The 20,068-nt window shown below is 41.8% G+C and overlaps 1 protein-coding gene across 4 annotated transcripts in view; it reads left to right on the top strand.

Moving 5' to 3' along the window:
• Positions 1-20,068, top strand: part of mtcl1 (microtubule crosslinking factor 1) — a 214,643-nt gene that overhangs the window by 1,683 nt on the left and 192,892 nt on the right. The window lies entirely within an intron of this gene.

Below are 20,068 nucleotides of genomic sequence, written 5' to 3'. Positions count from 1 at the left end.
GGTCCTCTATCATTGTATCAGTGACGTTTTGTTTTTAAAAGACGGACAGACAAGTATTCGGTGGTAATTTGTTAGCGAGCTCATTTTGTGATACAGCGGTGTGTAGTATGAACCCCCTTTCCCCCTTCGTCGCTCTGTGTACTGACTGCCTGTGTATTTTTAACGTGGCGAGATCTGGTTTCAGACAGTCCATTCGTCTTGTCACTTTCCACAGATTTGAAACTGACCAACGGGCGGTGATTGCCGGAGGTGGGACTGAGTTGGGGGGGGGGGGTGGGGGGAGGTGGTTGAGTGTGTCAGGGAGCTCTGGTTGGATAATGGGACCGTTTAATTTTGATGCTGACGCTGTCTTCCAGATGGACATTTAAGCGCGTTTTTTAAAATAATATGCCAGTTGGATTTAGTTTTATCTGATGGAAACTTTTATTTTTTGAAAATTGGAACGTGTGCTGAAATCAACCACTCACACACTCGCTAACCGAGGCAAACTGGCGTGTGCTCACAGACTCTGATGCTTGATAGAAATAACCCTTTGTGCACAAATTGGAGTTCTAGGAATCATGAAAAGGGTTGGATAAATAACGGAGAGCCTTGTTGTGTTAATAAAGAGTAACTTCTGGCGCCGTTAGACTCAGCGCCTTCATGGTTGCAAATTATTTCTGTCATTAGATTTGCTCAGACGGTACTTTGCTCAATAACGAACTGTTTATATCTGTTGAAACTGCTGGACTTGCATTGCAGATCTAAACTAAATTTTATGTTAATTTTGTTAATTTTTGTTTCTGCCAATTTAGTATTTCCTCGTCTTGTAATGCACTATGCTTCTGTTGTAAAAGCGCGATATTTTGTGGCATTTATGCCCTATGTATGTATGCCTGTGACAACAATAAACTTGACCACAGAAAGTTAAATGGCTTCAAAGCCTAACCTTTAACATGACAAGGTGAAATTGCACATCTCTGGCACTGTTATTGATGTCTGAGGGAAGTTGGCTGAGGAGTGGCAAATGGATTTCAAAGGAGATAAGTGTGAATTTAGAAAGTCATACCTGCATAGGACTTGTACTATGAATGATAAGGCAATAGAGAATGCACTGGAACAGAGAGAGCTTGGAGTGCAGATGCATTGTTCATTGAAAGGAGCATCACAGGTAGACAGGATGGTAAAAAATGCATTTAGTACACTGGCTTTCATCTGTCAGTGAGTGTAGGAATTGGAACATTATTATGTTGCAGTTGTATGCCATTGGCAAGACCACACAATGATTAGTGAGTACAGTCTTGGTCATGCTAATAATATGAAAGACATGGTTACATTTGAAAATAGTGCAGAAAATTAGAATTTATGTGCTTGGAGAAGTGGGGTTTAGAGGGAAATGGGTCAAGCAGGAAATCTGGAACTAGCTGGGCAGACAACATGGTCAGTATGGATTAATTGGGCCAAAGGGCCTGTATCCATCCTATGTTGCTTTATGATTCGATTGCAAGAGTGATAGGTCAGCATATTGTTATAGAGCAACACAGCAATGAAACATTAAGACCATAAGCCACAGGAGCAGAATTAGACCATTTGGCCCATTGAATCTGCTCCACCATTTCATCATGGCTGATCCTTTTTTCTCCCACTCCTCAGCCTTCTCCCCATAACTTTTGATGCCATGGCCAATCAAGATCCTATCAATCTCCATCTTAAATACACCCAACAACTTGGCCTCAAATTCCACAAATTCATCACCTTTGGCTAAAGAAATTTCTCCCCACATCTCTTCTTGTCCTAGACTCCCCCACTATGGGAAACCTCCTTTCCGCATCTACTCTGTGTATGCCTTTCAACATTCAAAAGGTTTCAATGAGATTCACCCCTCATCCTTCTAAATTCCAGTGAGTACAGGCCCAGAGCCATCAAACTTTCCTCGTATGATAACTCTTTAATTCGCAGAATCATCTTTGTGAACCTTCTCTGCACACTCTCCAATGCCAGCACATCTTTTCTTAGATATGGGGTCCGATGCCCTACTCATCCATGGAGACCGAAGGTGCTCTTTGGATTTGAATTGTTGTTGGAGATATTAATATTTTTGGATAATTTCTTTTCTCTGTTCTGCCTCTTTCTTAAAATAAAATCCATGCCCTCAGTCTTTAATTTCCATCCATTATTTCATTTTCCGGTTGATACACTGTTACTTGCCTAATTCACAGATGCCCAACTTCCTTTGCTGCAGTATTATGGGTTCACACTTTCAGGAACTACTATTAACATATAAAAAGGCAGGGATGACTATCGAGAGCAGGCACACTGTAACAGCAAAATTCAGCACATTGTGAAAGTTAAGTCAGGAGTATCTGAATGATATACATTGCTGACAAGAAAGTAGCATATTGTTACAAGTCATTTAATGTTTCTCATTGGCCAGCTGGGGCCGTGGCTATATCACACTCACAGCACCATATAACGAGCAGCTAACTATGCATTCCTTGTTTACATTGATGGGCAATGCACTGTGCCTCAAGTCCTTTCAAATTATTCTAATGGTATTCTAGACAGATGACTGATCCCTACACAAAGCTGTTGTAACAAAAGCTTATTCATATATTACTAGAATTATTTACATACTCTTTGTTGTAGACATGGAAGGAAGTATTGATCCTTATTTTTATGGTGGAATCTTAAATTGACAATTAGGGGCTATTTTAAATAAAATCAAAGTAAATTAGGCATTGTAGAGACAGGTTGAGTTCATAATTGCAGTATTTAAACTGTTTGTTGAATTGTATATTCTTTATACAGAATTAAAACCAGACTTTAATTTAATTGCAGTACTGGTAAGTAGTTTTATACTAAGTTTTAAATGTAACTTATTCAAATGGATTTTTAAAAATTGTTTATGAAGAAACTTTTCAGTTGGCAGTGGATGGATTCCAAATTTTGTTGGAATGACTCCAGGGCTAGTGTGTTCATTATAGCGCTCTACTGGGGACACATTGTGTGCATGTGTTCTCTACATGTGGTCAGTATCTATTTATGCATAGTGAATATGTACCAAAGTTGGTGTACTCTGTATGGAGCTCCAGAGACATTGAGATGGCGGAGTTAGTTACATGCAGGCAAATTGAACCAGTTGCATAGAGTATGGATTTTATTCACAATATGATATAAAAAGGCACATTACATGGTATGTTTGCGTTGAACAATCACCCAGCTGCTTGAAATTTGTGTGGCATTTAGAGAATAGACTGCCAGCACCATTACACTTTCCTAATACCACAGATGCTGGAAATCTGAAATAAAAATGGGAATACTGGAAAAACTGAACAGGTCAGGCAGCATCTGCAGAACAAGAGACAGTTAATATTTTGGATCTGATGAAGGGTCCCAGACCTGAAACGTTAACCATTCCAAGTTGTGTCACAGTAATACAATAAACCATTGGAAAAATAAAAATTTGACCTTGAACGTGTTTTCAGGATTTATATTTTTATTTCAAATTTCCAACATGTGTAGCATTTTGCCTTCTAAGTCACTAAGGTGATAAGTGTAATACTGTGTTGTAGATTTATTTGTCACTGACATTACTTGCGTTGTGAATGATTGACCTATAGACTGCATCATTTCATCTAAGTTTTTTCCACGTTTTATCTGGAAACATCATTTGGGCGTTCTGTTGTTAGTTTATTAATAAAACAAGTTGTATACCATTTGAGTGATGGATCTACTTTAGCCCAGATTGGCCTGATGCGCAGTGGTAACAGAATGACCATGAACATTTCACTGAGATGGTTCTGCTCTGCAGTCAGTTTACAGGCAGTCATTTGACAATATGGAACTGGGGTGTTTGTGGCTTCCACTTACTGAGATTCTACAAAGGTTTATTTTACTGATCTGATGGTTTCCTATTTTTGCAATAAGGTATGGTGGTAAGTGTAGAGATTGGATTTTACATAAGCAAGATATTTGATGTTTGTGGCATTGACATACAGGAGCAAGTTGCTGTGGTCATAGTTACCACTCTCAATCTCCACACTGTTGACTTAGTTTATAAACTGGCACCTATTTTTGGAGAAATAGTGTCAATTGTTTGCTAATTTTGCACTTGAATAATATATCTTGCAATATGCTTAATAATTGTGTAAATTTTTTTGCTTGCTAAATTGCTTATATAGGATTGAGGTTACTTTTGTTATATTAATAGGCACTTTTGCATAGTATTTGACACTTTCAAATTGCTCACTTAGAATGGGGTTTACAAGTGATTAGACTGTAGGCAATTCATTCGCAGGCAGTTTGCATGCAGGAAGCTCCATCAAATAACAATCCTATTATGAACAATTTTTTTTTGTTTTAGATAGAGAAATGTTGTCCAAGAACACCAGCGCTAAGACACAATTTCAAAATAATTATGTAGAATTTTTTGTACCCTATCTAGAACCTCAGTTTAATGTTCATCTGAGTCTCCTTAAGCAGCTGCTTAGTCCATTAGTACACAATTACAGTGCCAGTATTGACCTCATTCTCGAGACTGGACTGGAACTTGAAGTCACAGTACATTGCTTCAGAACTTTCAATCTTAACAAATGTACCGTAGTAGACGTGTATTCAATATCCCTATACTCAAGCTCTCTGTTGATAGAAGTATTTTGAGAAACCTGAAGTGCCCCAACCCAGAAATTGAAAAGTTTTTGGTTTTAAGCTTCATTCTTTCATGCTGCAAGTACACAATGGATTTTGTTTAATTTTTACACATCGAAACCAGTACATTTTGGCCTAATTAAGTGCTGCTCCAATTAGATGAAGTTTCATGGAATAGTTAAAAGCTATTTTTTTTTAAAGACAAATACTATTTAACTAAGTTACAAATTATGTATTTAAATGAAATACAGAACAAAGTAGAACACTACCAATAGTACTACAGTACAATAAAACTCTATTAGTTTGTAAATGGTTACCTACAGAGAAATTCATTGAGTGTACTCGATTAGTAAACTATCCATTCTTGGCCCTTTAAATCCTGGAGGTTTAATAATTTTTCCAATAACCAACAATTACTTTTTATCAGTTCCTGACATATTTGAATAGCATAACACAGGTATGTGATCCATTACTTTCATTAAACCTTATAATTTTGTGTGTTTGTAGCAAAGGGAACCATTTGGAGTGGCACAATAAGACAGACCTGTTTCATCAGCATTGTAGGTATCATCTACATAAAATTTTTAAAGCAAGTCGGAGTTTTGTAGTTTTCCATGTTTCTGCACTTACAGCATCAGCACTACCTTTCTCACCATGTGCTTTCTTGAATTAAATGTGCTAAAATCTTCATGAGCTAGCTTCTTGGCTCCTTTGTTAGCTCCTTTGACTAGTTGTTTTTTAACGTTCATCCACTGCTACACACACCTTGTCTATTTACAATGGAAAACCATTAGTTGAAGGTCACTTCAATATCTGGATCATTACCTTCCTGCTTTAGTTTTTGGGATATTCCCTGTTGTCTCTCAAGTAATGCCCATTCTTCTTGCATTTTATCTTGCTGATGTATCAAGTTTGCAGTTGTAGATTTTGGCACTCCAGTTATCTCTGCCAGCTGACAATGAGCGGGGTTATGCAGATGACTTTTAATTTAGTCCAGTAAGGTAATTTTTTTTGGCTCTTGTCAAATCTTTTTATGGCAAGGATCTCAAGAAATTTTTTAAGTCAAATGAAAAAAACTAAAATTCTCAAGAATCCCTGCTTTTTGAATCGCTCCAAATGCATAGCGTAATAAGCTTATGTCTTAATAAGCTGGTAAGGAAGGCGGGCTCTGTTATGGGCAAAGTACTGGAGAGTTTAACATCGGTAGCTGAGCGAAGGGCGCTGAGTAGGCTACGGTCAATTATGGAAAACTCTGAACATCCTCTACATAGCACCATCCAGAGGCAGAGAAGCAGTTTCAGCGACAGGTTACTATCGATGCAATGCTCCTCAGACAGGATGAAGAGGTCAATACTCCCCAATGCCATTAGGCTTTACAACTCAACCGCCAGGACTTAAGAACTTTTTAAAAGCTATTATTAATGCTTTTTGAGATAGTGATTTAGATGCATATCATATTTTTTACTGAGTTAAGTATTGTATGTAATTAGTTTTGCTACAACAAGTGTATGGGACATTGGAAAAAAGTTGAATTTCCCCATGGGGATGAATAAAGTATCTATCTATCTATCTATCTCATGCACAACTGACTCCAAGCATGGTGTAGTATCTAATGGGCACACAAGTGCATGTGACTGACAGTTTCCTGTCTCAGCTAAGCAAAGTCAATCCCAGCTATTTTCTTAATTTGTTTTTATTCCTCAAGAGTTGTCCCAAATAAGCGTCCGTCCTGATTAATCGATGATGCAATTAAATGGAATCAACTGAATTTTGTATATTTCATCAGGAATCACTAATGTACATTCCCTTTGGAAATGTGTGAATAATTTTCCTATGGCCAGAAATTGATACAGTCCAGAATGTGGGTGTTTGGCTCGCTGTGCCTTTTCTGCCCTTTTGCCTTTTCTTCATGGTTATGTATATTTTTTCCTCTCATGGCGCTATCTTGATTTGCTTGTGTATGGAGCGATTGATCTGGATGGCACGCAAACAAAAGCTCTTCACTCTGTTTTGGTAGACGTGACAATAATAAACCAACCACGTTATTCTCATTCAGATATTTATCAGGTGCTCACTGGAAGTTGCAGTGAAATCAGCTTCCAACATCTCAGCCTCTGCATTCCATAGAAAACGCCATTAACATTTTGGATGTTGATCTATGTGTGAAACATTATTAGGTGCCTTCTGCATATCAAATCTACAAACTTTATTGTATTTCTCATCTGCTAGTTTAATTGCAACATTAAATCACAGCAAGAGGCAGAGAGGGAAGAGGTAAAAGAAGCTCGGAGAGAAGCTTTTTTTTAACTGATCGGGGCAAAAAGGCTAGACTGCACAGGCGCGTGACGTAGTGCGCCAAAGGTTTAAAAAGGAGAGGAAGTTTTCAACGGTTATTTAAATCGTAGCAAGAGGCGGAGAGGGAAGAGTTAAAAGAAGCACGGAGAGGGTTTTTTTTAAACTGATCAGGGCAAAGAGGCTAGACTGCGCAGGCGTGTGATATAGCGTTCCAAAGGTTTAAAAAGAAAGACCGCCATATACAGCAGCCATCGTCGGAGTGGACTGAGGCTGAGTGGGTCGTCTTTGGCTCAATCAGGCTTTGGCGAAAACAGGCAGAGGCAAGTTTTGAACGGGGCACAACTGCGCAAGCGCATGGAAGTCGGCACGTGAGGCAGCGGGAGAATTTAAATAGCATGCAGAGGCTGAGTATGAGCTTCACTCCAGGTGAGGTAAGGCTGGGTAAGCTCCTTTAATTAAACTAATTAGATTACGAGTAGGTAATGGAGGCAGCAGTTAGGGCAGCTGAGTGCTCCGTTTGCAGTATGTGGGAAGTCAGGGCGAGCACTGCTGTCCCTGATGACTACACCTGCAAAAGGTGCATCCAGCTGCAGCTACTGACAAACCATGTTAGGGAACTGGAGCTGGATGAACTTCGGATCATTCGGGAGGTAGAGGCAGAAATAGACAGGAGTTTCAGGGAGATAGTCACCCCTAGGAGTCAGGAGACAGGTAGTTGGGTGACTGTCAGGAGAGGGAAGGGGAATAGACAGGAAGAGCAGAGCACCCCTGTGGCCATTCCCATCAACAATAAGTATACCGTTTTGGATACTGTTAGTGGGGCGACCTACCAGGGACAAGTTGCAGTGGTTGCGTCTGGCACCGAGACTGGACCCTCAGTGCAGAAGGGAAGGAGGGAAAAGAGGAGAGCAGTAGTGATAGGGGATTCAATAGTTAGGGGGACAGATAGGAGGTTCTGTGGAAGAGATCAAGAGTCCCAGATGGTCTGTTGCCTCCCTGGTGCCAGGGTCCGCAATATCTCGGATCGAGTTTCCAGTATTCTGGATTTAAACTAGATACGAGGGGAGAGGGGAACCAGAGTGTAGGAACAGATGTATGGGAGAAGGAAGAAAAAGAAGACAGTAAAGTTCTTTGTACTGTTAGAGATAAACAGAGAGGAAGAGGTGGAGAATTTCTTAAATGCATTTATTTTAATGTTAGGAGCATTGTAAGAAAGGTGGATGAGCTTAGGGCATGGATTGATACCTGGAAATATGATGTTGTAGCTATTAGTGAAACATGGTTAGAGGAGGGGTGTGATTGGCAACTAAATATTCCTGGATTTCGTTGCTTCAGGTGTGATAGAATCGGAGGGACAAGAGGGGGAGGTGTTGCGTTGCTTGTCAGAGAAAATATTACAGCGGGGCTCTGGCAGGATAGATTAGAGGACTCGTCTAGGGAGGCTATTTGGGTGGAATTGAGGAATGGGAAAGCTGTAGTAACACTTACAGGGGTGTATTATAGACCACCTAATGGGGAGCGAGAGTTGGAGGAGAAAATTTGCAAGGAGATAGCAGATATTTGTGGTAAGCACAGGGTTGTGATTGTGAGAGATTTTAATTTTCCACACATAGACTGAGAAGCCCATATTGTAAAAGGGATGGATGGTTTGGAGTTTGTAAAAATGTGCACAGTATAGTTTTTTGCGCAATACATAGAAGTGCCAACTAGAGAAGGGGCAGTGTTGGATCTCCTGTTAGGGAATGAGATAGGTCAGGTGACGGAGGTCTGTGTTGGGGAGCACTTCGGGTCCAGTGATCACAATGCCATTAGTTTCAATATAATTATGGAGAAGGATAGGACTGGACCCAGGGTTGAGATTTTTGATTGGAGAAAGGCTAACTTTGAGCAGATGCGAAAGGATTTAGGAGTGGATTGGGACAATTTGTTTTATGGGAAGGATGTAATAGAGAAATGGAGGCCATTTAAAGGTGAAATTTTGAAGGTACAGAATCTTTATGTTCCTGTTAGGTTGAAAGGAAAAGTTAAAAGTTTGAGAGAGCCATGGTTTTCAAGGAATATTGGAAACTTGGTTAGAAAAAAGAGAGATATCTACAATAAATATAGGCTGCATGGAGTAAATGAGATGCTCGAGGAATATAAAGAATGTAAGAAGTATCTTAAGAAAGAAATTAGAAAAGCTAAAAGAAGATACGAGGTTGCTTTGGCAAGTAAGGTGAAAATAAATCCGAAGGGTTTCTACAGTAATATTAACAGCAAAAGGATAGTGAGGGATAAAATTGGTCCCTTAGAGAATCAGAGTGGACAGCTCTGTGTGGAACCGAAAGAGATGGGGAAGATTTTGAACAATTTCTTTTCTTTGGTATTCACTAAGGAGAAGGATATTGAATTGTGTAAGGTAAGGGAATCAAGTAGGGAAGTTATGGAAACTATGACGATTAAAGAGGAGGAAGTACTGGCACTTTTAAGGAATATAAAAGTGGATAAATTTCTGGGTCCTGACAGGATATTCCCTAGGACCTTGAGGGAAGTTAGTGTAGAAATAGCAGGGGCTCTGACAGAAATATTTCAAATGTCATTAGAAACGGGGATGGTGTTGGAGGATTGGCATATTGCTCATGTGGTTCCATTGTTTAAAAAGGGTTCTAAGAGTAAACCTAGCAATTATAGGCCTGTAAGTTTGACGTTAGTGGTGGGTAAATTAATGGAAAGTATTCTTAGAGATGGTATATATAATTATTTGCATAGACAGGGTCTGATTAGGAACAGTCAACATGGATTTGTGCGTGGAAGGTCATGTTTGACAAATCTTATTGAATTTTTTGAAGAGGTTACGAGGAAAGTTGACAAGGGTAAAGCAGTGGATGTTGTCTGTATGGACTTCAGTAAGGCCTTTGACAAGATTCAACACGGAAGGTTAGTTAGGAAGATTCAATCGTTGGGTATTAATATTGAAGTAGTGAAATGGATTCAACAGTGGCTGGATGGAAGATGTATAGGAGTATAGGAGTTGGGATGCAATGTTAAAATTGTACAAGGCATTGGCAAGGCCGAATTTGGAGTATTGTGTACAGTTCTGGTCACCGAATTATAGGAAAGATATCAACAAAATAGAGAGAGTACAGAGAAGATTTACTAGAATGTTACCTGGGTTTCAGCACCTAAATTACAGGGAAAGGTTGAACAAGTTAGGTCTTTATTCTTTGGATCGTAGAAGGTTAAGGGGGGACTTGATAGAGGTATTTAAAATTATGAGGGGGATAGATAGAGTGGACATGGATAGGCTTTTTCCATTGAGAGTAGGGGAGATTCAAACAAGAGGACATGAGTTGAGAGTTAGGGGGCAAAAGTTTAAGGGTAACACGAGGGGGAATTTCTTTACTCAGGGAGTGGTAGCTGTGTGGAACGAACTTCCAGTAGAAGTGGTAGAGGCAGGTTTGGTATTGTCATTTAAAGTAAAATTGGATAGGTATATGGACAGGAAAAGAATGGAGGGTTATGGGCTGAGTGCGGGTCAGTGGGACTAGCTGAGAAGGGCCGAGATGGCCTGTTTCCATGCTGTAATTGTTATATGGCTGTGGTTATATGGTTATAAATAATTGATATGGCATGATCCATTGTCTCTAACATCATGCTAGTTACATCCAGTAAGCCTTACACTCTGAAGGCGAACTCGGATTGTAACTTGAGAAATACTGGCAGTCCCCATCCTCTCTGAAAGTTGCAGGGTACAGTGGATTCTGGTTAATTGGGACACATTGGGACCAGTAAATTTAGTCTCAGTTAAGTGGCTGTCCCAGTTATTTGATGATGTTTCATGGAAATAGTTAAATACTTGAAAGAAGATTCCTTTTAACTGAGTAGCAAATTATGTGTTGAAATACAGAAAAATATCTAGAACACTACCTATTCTATAAAACCGTGTATTGGTTCCTAATAGTTATCGATGGAGGAATTCATTCATTGTATGCTGCGTGTTCTTTTGATGAACTGTCAATGAGCAATATCAGTGCAGGCACCTAGTGTAGGTAGTGGACTGCCTTCATACAATGCTTCCAGTGATTGCATTCTCCAAATCTTCATTTTCATTGTAACACTGAAGATGATAGTCTATATCTTCAAATTCTTCATAGTGCTTGTTTGTGAAATCATTTCATTTTCATTCATGGTCATTTCTGGCATCTCCAATCCTGAATGCTTCAAACTGCAGTGAGCAAAACAGTTCTGACTGTCTTACTGCTTATTTCTTACCAACTATCAGTGACACAAGTCACTGTTTTGCTTAACACAAACACATACTGCGGAAGTTATTTTAACAACTGTTCTTTGTAACTCTAGTGTCATGTCTAATGGCCATGCAAGTGTACGCGATTGACGCTAGTTAGAAACTGTTCAGCAGTTAGTCTCGTATCCCAACGAAGCAGCATAGTGCCCCCGATAGATGAAAGTAATCTTGGTTATTTTCTTAATTTTTTTAGTACTTTAAGAGTTGTCCCCAATAAGCAGCTGCTCCAATTAATTGATGGCCCAATGAACTGGAACACATTGTTTTTGGACTGTAATTACTTGATTGAGGAAATGTGACTGCTTTTTAAGCTTCAATGTCTATTCTGCTTTGTCACAGATGTGATTATATGAAATGTATCTAGTTTTTGGAAGTGAGTTGGAAAAGTTTGCAATTTCAATTGTCAAAAACCCTTAGGGATGTTGTGTTGTGTTGGTGATCAATGTAGTGATGGGGTGATGAAATGTGTCCTTGAATTCAAAATCCTCTAAGCTGTGGACCTGACATCTCAATCATTCTTTGACACTGAGGTTGAGTCTGAAGTGTAGAAAATTCAGCATTTGTATTGTGGCTAAAACAGCATGGCAATGAAGTTACAGGAGTATTATTGGGAGGTTTTGGTTGTAAAACTTGCAGATATTAGTCTCAATCTCACCATTATAGCTGGGAAATTTAAATAAAATAGATAAATCTTGAATGAAAAGGTAGTTTAGATAAAGATGATCATGAAACTGTTGGATTGCTTTAAAAAGCTACTGGTTCATTAATCTTTGGGAGGGAAGGAAATTTGCCATCCTGAAACAATACTGGCCTGTATGTTACTCCGTATAATGTAGTTTACTTTTAGCTGTGAAAGCAATAAGGTAAGACCTGTAAGGGTTAAAGTCCAGTAAGTGAATAGAAAAGACCTATTGGAGGAAGGGTTTTAATTTTTTCTTTGTTTAGAGGTGTAGCACAGTAACAGGCTCTTCCAGCCCAACAAGCCCAATTATACCTGTGTGATCAACTAATCCACTATCTCACTTTTCTTTGGTAGTGAACTGAAGCACCCAGAGGAAATCCATGTGGTCACAGGGAGAATATGCAAACTCCTTATACACTTGAGCCCCGGTCACTGACACTGTAATTGCATTACACTAACAGATATGCAACTGCGCTGCCCCTATAATTCTGTGTGAATCACATCATCTGTGCAACTCCTAGTAGGCATTCCTGGATAGTGTTACTACATTCCTATGGCTTCATGGCATCTGTACCTGGGAAAGCCAGAAGACAATCCAAAAAATTATTTGGAATGCAGTACTCTTAAACATTGTGTAGAAGGCCTTTATAGACTTGCAGACCTATTGCGCCCTCTGGTCCTAGACTCACCCACTATAGGAAACATCCTTTTCATATTGAGCAGATGTGGCACACATTCCTCTCATTGTCTTCCTACAGATTATCCTGGGATTTTATTGAGCAAATTCTGTTTGGATTGCTGTAAGGCAAGAATATTCTCTCTTGGTTAAGGAGACCAAAACTGTCTCAGTGCTGTACGTGTGATCGCACCTACGGCCTATATAATTACAACAAGGATCTTCACTCCCAGGCTCTAGGAACATTCATCTTCCTAATTGCTGGCTCTCCTTGTGTGATAAGTGTTGAGCAAAATTATTTTGTGCAGAACAGCTGCTTTCTCAGCTAATCTTCTCCCCTGTGGATCTAACGGTGACTCCAGACGTTCTACCTGCTGCCACTGTGTGTCATTGAAAGGCTTTCATGGCTCCCTTAAGCATCCACATTATCTAAAAACAGTGTGGTGTGATACAGAATGCAGTAAGAACTTTCGAATCAATTTACAATACTGCTATTATACATTCTAATTTACTAATACTTCATGATATGTGTAGCTAACATTTTTTAAACCACTGGTGTGGTACTAGTCAGTATGTTAAACAACTTAATCAGTTTGCTAAAGTGATTCATATGTATAAAAGGTGAAGAATTTCCACAGATGTAGATAACTGCTTTGGACTGAAATTGTATGTGGTGTCAGGGACTAAAATTGAAAAGATATGTGCACATTCACTGTTGTTAGAAACAGCATGTGATAATGAGATGAAAGAGTTTTGCTTTTACTTGAGAATTGTTTGTTTACTGGATTGATTGAGCAGACTTGACTTCAAGCTATAGTCCTAGTTGAGTGGCGTTAAGGACTATTGAGGACTTGTGCACTTGCTGATATCAGAACAGCAGAAAGAGACTAGGGATTGTGTTTACTTGAATAGTGTAAACTGTTCTTGTTACTAATTGTGCAATAAAAACACTTGGACACACTGATCGGAGCAGAGCCTTATTGATATTAAACAGTGTTTTGCAAGAAGCAGTGTTGAGCAATTGGTGAGTCAGTTGATACCAATGGTCTATACATCATCTGCTTCTGTTACCTTCAAGGGGATGTCTCGGGTCAGATAGCTTTGGTAATTGAATGAAAACTTGGCTATCACATGAGCTGACTGCAAAATGCATTACGTTTATTCACTAAGCTACTTCAACATGCCTCGCAAGCCCATGATCTGTAACTACCAGGAGGGATCATCGATACATAGAAATGCCCCCAGTTGTAAATTCCCCTCCAAATCACACCCTCCAGGTATATTGCTCTGCCTTTGTCATTACCAGAGTGTCCTCTCGATCGACATTGTGAGAGTACCTTCATGAGAAGGCCTGTTTTCAGTTCAAGAGGTGATGGAGGTCAAAGAGCCATCTTTCTAAGGGCAATAATGGATGAGTAATGAATACCTGTGTCCATACTTGAATGAGCCAAAGTGACCATATTGTGGTTTGGGTGGGATCTTGTAAAGATACTATGCTTTGAGTCTGCACCGGAGACTCTGATTAATTGATGTTGGTGTGGTGTGTTTCTCTAGCTGATTATTTTATTCCTGAGAAAATAAGCAGCTTGGCTTGCTGGTTTCTTTAATATGGATAAAGAACATTCATTTAGAGTCAAAAGTTTTGGTCCTTTCCTACACTGCCAAATTCTAATGTCTTCATTCAAAGACAATCCTTGAGCTAACAAAAGTTAATGGGCTTGGTGCTGAAAAGTCAAAACTGTCTTCTATTCATCAGTTTTACTGGTGAGAGGGTTCAAATGAAGTACTTCACTAGATAACTTCTGAATAGGCGAGGCGTGGCGTGGCTGCGATTAAGTAATTAACAATAACTCGTTATTTGTAGGGTGGCTGTCCTAAATCAGTCGAACAGATAAAAGGTATATGTTCATAGTTTACAAAACAGGATTTCAGGAAGGAGCTTTATGTTGATTAGGATTGTAGGGGGGTTGTTAAAGTTTACAAGGAAGAAAGAAGGATATTTCCTTATATAACACCTTTGACAGTTTCATTTGAATATCCTAAAGGTCTTTACTGCTCTTTAGTGTAAAGCTAATTGTAACCTAGCCTTGCAGTCCTGCAAATGGTGTCCCCTCAGTAAAGATCAAATGCGATAGGAACATAATGAAGGACAGTGATCCAAGTCATTGCCTCACAGATTGAGTCATCCAACTTTTTTCCTGACCCCTGGTGCTTGTAGGTATGTAGATTGCATATTCCCCCTGTGAATTTTCTCCAGTTCTCTGGTTGCCTCCCACATAACAGTTGGAAGGTTAATTGGCCACCATACATACTCACTGCCATGTAGGTGAGCAGTAGAATATGGGAGAGTTGCTGGGCCACAGGGACTGATTCTGTACAGTATGAAGTAGTGTGGAAAGTGATTAGCTTGTTGAAGGTGAGGTGTGGTTACCCATTATATGGGGCAAACAGAGATGGGATAAATTTTACAGTGGATCAAAGTATTAATAGAGGCAACCATGTGACCAATAAATATCAGTAGATAGAAACAAGAACACAATTCAACAGAATCAAAAACAGGGCATGTTAGAAGCACTCAACAGGTCACACGTCATCATTGGGGAGAGAAATAAAATTAACAAGGTTATCATACTAACAATTATTTAACAAGTTAAAAGAACTGATTTTAAAATAATTATTGCCTTGACAACTTTTGTTTATGCCTTGCCACAGACCTTCTCTTTAAATTAATTAAAAAGTTCAAAAAGATCAAAGTACAGTTGTTATCAAAATATGTATACTGTATGCAACCTTGAGATTCGTCTCCTAACAGGCAGCCACAAAACAAAGAAGCCCAACAGAACCCACTTTAAAAAGATTGTCAAACACCAGATGTGCAGGGGAAGAGACAAGTCATGCAAACAATGAAAGTAAACAAATAAAAGTAAGCAAATAACATTCAGAACTGAAGTTCACAGCCACAAAGTCAGTCATCACTGCAGTCAATCCAGGTGCCCATTACTTGCATGCCAAAGCCTATGTTCAGCACAGAGACAAGTAAAACTCGTGCAGCAGCAAGCTGAAAACTGGCCCGTACCTCACATCTGGCCCCAACACCCTGACCTTTTCCATCTGACCTGGTGTTTAAATCTGCCAAGCAGCAGATTGTTCCCCACTCTTAGGCCTGGGCCCCGCCGCCGCCTTGATTCTGCCAGTAACCGTCACGCCACAACCATCCTGCACCTCAGAGACTTCAGTTCACACCACAAAAATGCCAGGTCATACAGGCGGGTTCAGAAGCTCAAGTCTGAAAGGGAAGTTACAGGCTATTGAATGCAGTGACTGTTTACCAGAAAGAGTGTAATTAATAAAGTAATTAATAGTTTTGTTTGCTGCCAGCAAGTTGTCACTGTACGTCACCAGCACCATCTTAATTCTATACTTGTCACTTTTCAAGTTATGATGGTGGAGCCGCCATCTGCTCACTAGCTGTCTCTCTTGCCCACTGAGTGTTTCCAGTATTGGTTTTGATTTCTCCACTCAGATGCTTGACTACGTTCAGATGTCATTAAAAGAACTTCCAAACAAAAATGCTGACTGACTTGTCTCAACTCAGTGGGCACAGAGTCATCGCCATTTAATGCCCTCTGCACCTTCACCAAACATCCTCCTCCTCATCAGCACACACAAAATGCTGGAGGGACTCTGCAGGCCAGGCAGCCTCTATGGAAAAGAAGTACAGTTGATGTGCTGGGACCCTTCGGCAGGACTGCTCTTTCCAATGCAGCTGTGGGAGATGCAACTCCTCTTACTTTCCCAGCTTCTGGGGACCCAGGCACTCCTTCCAGGCAAAGCAGGAATTCATTTGCTTTTCATTCAAACTGGCCTACTGCATAGGTGATCACTTTGTAGCACATCTCCATTTGGGGAGATCTTGAGCTTCCATTCATCTGTCACTTGAATTCCCCATTCCATTTCTATTCTGATCTCTAGCCGCCTACAGTGCTCCAGTAGGGAAATTTAAGGAATAGTGTTTTATCTTCTTCCTGAGTGTCTTGCTGCTGCAAGTCACAACATTGAATATAACAATTTTAGCCAACTTCCATTTTTTAAAAAAAATCTCCTGGATAAGCATTAAATGTTGATTTTTTTTTTCCAGTACTGCCCATGAGATAGCACAGGTAAAAATTCAGGGAGATCATTTCCTGTGTCGGTACTGGCATTGAGGATTCACGTCAAGTCACTTTTTATTGTCATTTTGGCCATAACTGAAAATGAGACGTTTTTCAAGACCATGGTGCTACATGAAACAATACAAAAACTACACTGAACTACATAAAATGACACAAGAACTACAGACATACCCAGGACTGCATAAAGCGCACAAAACAGTGCAGGCATTGCAATAAATAATAAACAAGACAATAGAGGGCAGAAGTTGGTGTCAGTCCATGCTCTGGGTATTGAGGAGTCTGAAGGCTTGGAGGAAGAAACCATTACATAGCCTGGTCGTGAGAACCGAATGCTTCGGTGCCTTTTCCCAGATGGCAGGAGGGAGAAGAGTTTGTATGAGGGGTGCATGGGGTCCTTCATAATGCTGTTTGCTTTGCGAATGCAGCGTGTGGTGTAAATGTCTGTTATGGCGGGAAGAGAGACCCCAATGATCTTCTCAGCTGACCACACTATCTGCTGCAGGGTCTTGCGATCCAAGATGGTGCAATTTCCAAACCAGGCAGTGATACATCTGCTCAGGATACTCTCAATACAACCTCTGTAGAACGTGATGAGGATGGGGGGGGTCGGAGATGGACTTACCTCAGCCTTCGCAGCAAGTAGAGATGCTGCTGGGCTTTCTTTGCTATGGAGCTGGTGTTGAGGGACCAGGTGAGATTCTCCGCCAGGTGAACACCAAGAAATTTGGAGCTCTTAATGATCTCTACCGAGGAGCCGTCGATGTTCAGCGGGGAGTGGTCGCTCCGTGCCCTCCTGAAGTCAACAACCATCTCTTTTGTTCACATTCAGAGACAGGTTGTTGGCTCTGTAGCAGTCCGTTAGCTGCTGCACCTCCTCTCTGTAAGCTGACTCGTCGTTCTTGCTGATAAGACCCACCACGGTCGTGTCATCAGCGAACTTGATGATATGGTTCGAGCTGTGTGTTGCAGTACTGTCATGGGTCAGCAGAGTGAACAGCAGTGGATGGAGCACACAGCCCTGGGGAGCCCCTGTGCTCAGTGTGATGGTGTTGGAGATGCTGCTCCCGATCTGGACTGACTGAGGTCTCCCAGTCAGGAAGTCTAGGATCCAGTTGTGGAGGGAGGTGTTCAGGCCCAGTAGGCTCAGCTTTCCAATCAGTTTCTGATGGATGATTGTGTTGAATGCTGAACTGAGGTCCATGAACAGCATCCGAATGTACATGTCTTTTTTTGTCCAGCTGGGATAGGGCCAGGTGGAGGTGAATTCTGTGACGCTACCAACACACATCAGAAAACCTGTGCATTCTGCCTATCGCTTGCCTTCAAAACAATTATAAATTTATATGGCAAACATGACGAAATCTGCAGATGCTAGAAATTCAAACAACAACTCACACAAAATGCTGGTGGAACACAGCAGGCCAGGCAGCATCTATAAGGAGAAGCACTGTCGACATTTCGGGCCGAATTTAGTTTACGTGGCTCTCAGCTGCTGTCCCGCTTGCTCACATTTTTTCCGCTGGGGAAAAAAACTCAGCGGGTTTGTCTCTAAGTGTAGGGTGCTTGGACTCAAGGTACCGAAGCAGTTTTGAGGGCTTCATTGCCTCATTAGACAGCCTCTGGGCCCGAACTGCAGCCTCCCGCCTGCCACCAGATGCCTTGGCCAGGTGCGGCTGTTCCCGTACCAGGGCCGCAGCAGTTGCAGTCCGGAGAGAGCGACCGATCGACTGCCCATCGCTTTGGCCAGGCGTGTCTGTTCCCGTACCAGGGCCGCGGTGGTTGCAGTCCGGAGAGAGCGACCGATCGACTGCCCATCGCTTTGGCCAGGCGTGTCTGTTCCCGTACCAGGGCCGCGGTGGTTGCAGTCCGGAGAGAGCGACCGATCGACTGCCCATCGCTTTGGCCAGGCGTGTCTGTTCCCGTACCAGGGCCGCGGTGGTTGCAGTCCGGAGAGAGCGACCGATCGACTGCCCATCGCTTTGGCCAGGCGTGTCTGTTCCCGTACCAGGGCCGCGGTGGTTGCAGTCCGGAGAGAGCGACCGATCGATCGACTGCCCATCGCTTTGGCCAGGTGTGTCTGTTCCCGTACCAGGGCCGCAGCGGTTGCAGTCCGGAGAGAGCGACCGATCGACTGCCCATCGCTTTGGCCAGGCGTGTCTGTTCCCGTACCAGGGCCGCGGTGGTTGCAGTCCGGAGAGAGCGACCGATCGACTGCCCATCGCTTTGGCCAGGCGTGTCTGTTCCCGTACCAGGGTCGCGGCGGTTGCAGTCCGGAGAGAGCGACCGATCGATCGCCCATCGCTTTGGCCAGGCGTGTCTGTTCCCGTACCAGGGCCGCGGCAGTTGCAGTCCGGAGAGAGCGACCGACCGAGTGAGGAGTGCGACAGGACACCCGCCCCCCCCCCCCCCCCCCCCCAATGGAGGATCTATCGGCTGACAAAAGTTTGTTTCAGTAGATTGCAGTGAGATAGCTGCTCTGCTGCTTATGAAACCCTGAGCCCGAATGAGGTCTGTGAGTATTTTAGCACCGGGTTCCCACGAACATTCAATGTGCTAAACCGGTTTAGAGGCTGTGCCCATCTGTCCGCTCTTCAGGCCAGTAGCATCGGCACTTCTTGCCGGCTGCACGAAGCGGCCGGTTATCCGAGGCCAACCAGTGATCCCTGACGCACTTGGGTAATGACCTCGCGTGTATTCAAGTTCAGCAGTGGGCGTGATAGGGAATGAGGAAAGGTGCAGCTGACTCATATCGTTTCCTTGTGGCCCGGTGGTTGGGGACACTGAAGTACACTGTAGTGTGTGGCGGGGGAACTACACGCATGCGCACTGGGCAGAAAGAACAGAACTAAAACCCCGCAACCCGGAAACAATCTCTCAACAGTACTTGTGTATTTATTTTTCTTTTTTTTTTCGGGATCTACTGGGAAAGTGTCAAAGATCGACTAGTCGATCACAATCGATGGGTTGGCGACCACTACTCTACACTTTGACCTGTTTGGCATGGGTGAACCTACCAAGGGCCAAAACATAAAGCCCTGACTCCAACTAGCATTGCTCTTTAGGTCATTGAGGCACACAAGCCTCCAAATCACAGCAAGGTTGTGGTCCTTTTGGAGATATTGCAAGTGCTTGATTTCAAGCAATAGTGAGTTTAGGGAGCTTCTAACAGAACATTGGTACGTTTTCTCCATTGTGACCAACTTAACATTTTATCTGAGGCACTTTCATTTCATGAAGGGACAGAATCTGGAGATAAACTTCCTTAATTAATATTTTAATAGAAAGTTTTGACACTCAATCCACAAATGAGGATAAAACATTTAAATTCTTTC

Source organism: Hemitrygon akajei, chromosome 1 (genome assembly GCF_048418815.1).
Source record: "Hemitrygon akajei chromosome 1, sHemAka1.3, whole genome shotgun sequence".
Classification (NCBI taxonomy): Eukaryota; Metazoa; Chordata; class Chondrichthyes; order Myliobatiformes; family Dasyatidae; genus Hemitrygon; species Hemitrygon akajei.
This window is presented reverse-complemented; position numbering and strand designations above follow the sequence as displayed.